General features: G+C 34.1%; 1 non-coding gene across 1 annotated transcript; it reads right to left on the bottom strand.

Annotated features, from left to right (window-relative positions):
* Window positions 1-2538: 2538 nt before the first annotated feature.
* Window positions 2539-2642, bottom strand: LOC112799106 (small nucleolar RNA R71). Its single transcript, XR_003200690.1, has one exon. It is a non-coding gene; the product is annotated as a small nucleolar RNA R71 (small nucleolar RNA).
* Window positions 2643-4259: the final 1617 nt, after the last annotated feature.

Here is a 4259-nt window from a genome sequence, read left to right as displayed (position 1 = left end):
ACAACGGTGATGCCCTACATACAACTTGCCATGGAAAGGAGTAAGAAGGATTGGATGAAGCACTAGGAAAGCAGAGATTCAGGAGGAGCACAGCATCTCCATACACCTATCTGAAATTTCCATCATGGAAATACATGAGTAACTTTATCTTTATTTTATGTTTATTTACTATTATTTGATTTTCCAAATTCCATAATTTATTTAAATCCTCCTGACTAAGATTTACAAGATGACCATAGCTTGCTTCATACCAACAATCTCTGTGGGATCGACCCTTACTCACGTAAGGTTTATTACTTGGACGACCCAGTACACTTGCTGGTTAGTTGAACGGAGTTATGACCACACATAGTAAAGAGCTATTGTCTCGAATTAAATTTCATACAAGTACAAAGAGTATGAATCACAATTTTGTCCACCAAGTTTTTGGCGCTGTTGCCGGGGATTGTTCGAGTATGGAAAACTAAAGGTTCATCTTGTTGCTCAGATTAGGTAATTTTCCTTTCAAAAAAAAAAGTTTTCAAAAAATCTTTCAAAAATTTTTCTTTGTTTTCGTTTTTCTAAAGAACATTTTCAAAAAAATAAAAGAAAATACAAAAAATCATAAAATCATAAAAATCAAAAATATTTTGTGTTTCTTGTTCAAGTCTTGAGTCAACTTTTAAGTTTGGTGTCAATTGCATGCTTTAAAAAATTTTTCTTGCATTTTTCTAAAATTCATGCATTCATGGTGTTCTTCATGATCTTCAAGTTGTTCTTGACAAGTCTTCTTGTTTGATCTTGATGTTTTCTTGTTTTGTGTTGTTTGTTGTTTTTCATATGCATTTTTCGTTTGTTAGAGTCCATGCATTAAAGATTTCTAAGTTTGGTGTTTTTCATGTTTTCTTTGCATAAAAAATTTTTCAAAAATATGTTCTTGATGTTCATCATGATCTTCAATAGTGTTCTTGGTGTTCATCTTGACATTCATAGTGTTCTTGCATGCATTCTTTGTTTTGATCCATAAAGAAAAGAGAAAAACACAAAAATGACGTTTTTAATTTTTCTCTCTCATCATTAAAAATTCAAAAATAAAAGAAAAATATCTTTTCCTTATTTTTCTCCAAATTTTCGAAAATTTGAGTTGACTTAGTCAAAAAATTTTAAAATTAGTTGTTTCTTACAAGTCAAGTCAAATTTTCAATTTTAAAAATCTTATCTTTTCAAAATCTTTTTCAAAAATCATATCTTTTCAACTTTATCTTTGTTTTTCGAAAATTTTCAAAAAAATATATTTTTCAAAATCTTTTTCTTATCTTTTACATCATATTTTCGAAAATATAATCAATAATTAATGTTTTGATTAAAAAATTTGAAGTTTGTTACTTTCTTGTTAAGAAAGGTTCAATCTTTAAATTCTAGAATCTTATCTTTTAATCAATTTTAATTTTAAAAATTAAATCTTTTTCAAAATATCTTTTTCTTAAAAATCTTATCTTTTTATCTTATCTTTTTATCTTATCTTTTTATCATATCTTTTTCAAAATTTTATCTTTTTCAAAAATTTTATTTCAAAATATCTTATCTAAATCTTCTGATCTTTTCAAATTTGATTTTAATATCTTTTTCAACTAACTATTTGACTTTTATTTGTTTCTTATCTTTTTCAAACCCAACTAACTACCTATCCCTCTCTAATTTTTGAAAATACCTCTCTCTTTTTCAAAAATTCTTTTTAATTGTTTTAAATTCTAATTTTAATTATATCTTATCTTTAATTTTCAAAAATCACTAACCACTTTTTCAAAATTATTTTTGAAATTCTCTATCTCTCCTTCTTCTATTTATTTATTTATTTATTTACTAACACTTCTCTTCACCTCTCTTCATCTCAAATCACTACCTCTATCCTTAACCATTCTTCTTCACTCTTCTTCCATTCCTTCTTCTACTAACAACAAAGGATCCTCTTTACTGTGACATAGAGGATTCCCCTTTCTTTTCTTGTTCTCTTCTTCCCTATATGAGCAGGAACAAGGAAAAAGACACTCTTGTTGAAGCTGATCCAGAACCTGAAAGGACTCTGAAGAGGAAAGTAAGAGAAGCTAAATTACAACAATTCAGAGCAACCTTTCTGAAATTTTTGTACAAGAGAAGGAGATGGCAGCCGAACCCAACAACAATAATGCAAGGAGGATGCTTGGTGACTTCACTAAACCAACGTCCGAGTTTGATGGAAGAAGCATCTCCATTCCTGCCATTAGAGCAAACAATTTTGAGCTGAAACCTCAATTAGTTGCTTTAATGCAACAGAACTGCAAGTTTCATGGACTTCCATCTAAAGATCCTTATCAGTTTTTAACTGAGTTCTTGCAGATTTGTGAGACTGTTAAGATGAATGGAGTAGATCCTGAAGTCTACAAGCTCATGCTTTTCCCTTTTGCTGTAAGAGACAGAGCAAGAACATGGTTGGACTCACAACCTAAAGATAGCCTGGACTCCTGGGATAAGCTGGTCACGGCCTTCTTGGATAAATTCTTTCCTTCTCAAAAGCTGAGCAGGCTTAGAGTGGATGTTTAGACCTTCAAGCAAAAAGATGGTGAATCCCTCTATGAAGCTTGGGAAAGATACAAGAAGATGACCAAAAAGTGTCCTTCTGACATGTTTTCAGAATGGACCATATTAGATATATTCCATTATGGTCTATCTGAATTTTCCAAGATGTCATTGGACCATTCTGCAGGTGGATCTATTCACCTAAAGAAAACGCCTGAAGAGGCTCAAGAACTTATTGACATGGTTGCAAATAACCAATTCATGTACACTTCTGAGAGGAATTTCGTGAATAGTGGGACGCCTCAAAGGAAGCGAGTTCTTGAAATTGATGTTCTGAATGCCATATTGGCTCAGAACAAAGTGTTGACTCAGCAAGTCAACATGTTCTCTCAAAGTCTGAATGGTTGGCAAAATGCATCCAACAGTACTAAAGAGGTAGCTTCTGAAGAAGCTTATGATCCTGAGAACCCTGCAATGGCAGAGGTTAATTACATGGGTGAACCTTATGGAAACACCTATAACTCATCATAGAGAAATCATCCAAATTTCTCATGGAAGGATCAACAAAAGCCTCAACAAGGCTTTAACAATGGTGGAAGAAATAGGCTCAGTAATAACAAGCCTTTTCCATCATCTTCTCAGCAACAGACAGAAAATTCTGAACAGAGCCCCTCTAATTTAGTAAACTTAGTCTATGATCTGTCAAAAGCCACTTTAAGTTTCATGAGTGAAACAAGGTCCCCCATTAGAAATCTGGAGGCACAAGTGGGCCAGCTGAGTAAGAAAGTCATTGAAACTCCTCCCAGTATTCTCCCAAGCAATATAGAAGAGAATCCAAAAGGAGATTGCAAGGCCATTGAAGTAATCAATATGGCCGAATGCACAAGGGAAGAGAAGGACGAAAATCCTAGTGAGAAAGACCTCCTGGGACGTCTCTCAAACAAGAAGGACTTCCCCATTGAGGACCTAAAGGAATCTGAGGCTTATATAGAGACCATAGAGATTCCACTAAATCTCCTTCTGCCATTCATGAGCTCTGAAAACTATTCCTCCTCAGAAGAGGATGAAGATGTAACTGGAGAGCAAGTTGCTCAATATCTAGAAGCTATCATGAAGCTGAATGCCAAGTTGTTTGGTAATGAGACTTGGGAAGGTGAATCCCCCTTGCTCATTAGTGAACTAGATACATGGATTCAGAAAACTCTACCTCAAAAGAGACAAGATCCTGGTAAATTCTTAATACCCTGTTGATGAGCGGATAATTTATACGCTTTTTGGCATTGTTTTTAGGTAGTTTTTAGTAGGTTCAACCTACTTTTAGGGATGTTTTCATTAGTTTTTATGTTAAATTCACATTTCTGGACTTTACTATGAGTTTGTGTGTTTTTCTGTGATTTCAGGTAATTTCTAGCTGAAATTGAGGGACTTGAGCAAAACTCTAATAAGGAGGCTGACAAAGGACTGCTGATGCTGTTGGAATCTGACCTCCCTACACTTGAAATTGATTTTCTGGAGCTAAAGAACTCTAAATGGTGCGCTCTCAACGGCGTTAGAAAGTAGACATCCAGAGCTTTCCAGCAATATATAATAGTCCATACTTTATTCGAGAATTGACGACGTAAACTGGCGCTCAACGCCAGTTCCATGTTGCTGTCTGGAGTAAAACGCCAGAAACACGTCACGACCCGGAGTTGAACGCCCAAAACACGTTACAATTTGGCGTT

Source organism: Arachis hypogaea, chromosome 4 (genome assembly GCF_003086295.3).
Source record: "Arachis hypogaea cultivar Tifrunner chromosome 4, arahy.Tifrunner.gnm2.J5K5, whole genome shotgun sequence".
Lineage (NCBI taxonomy): Eukaryota > Viridiplantae > Streptophyta > Magnoliopsida > Fabales > Fabaceae > Arachis > Arachis hypogaea.
Note: the sequence above shows the minus strand (reverse complement) of the source record. Positions and strands in the feature narration are given on the sequence as shown.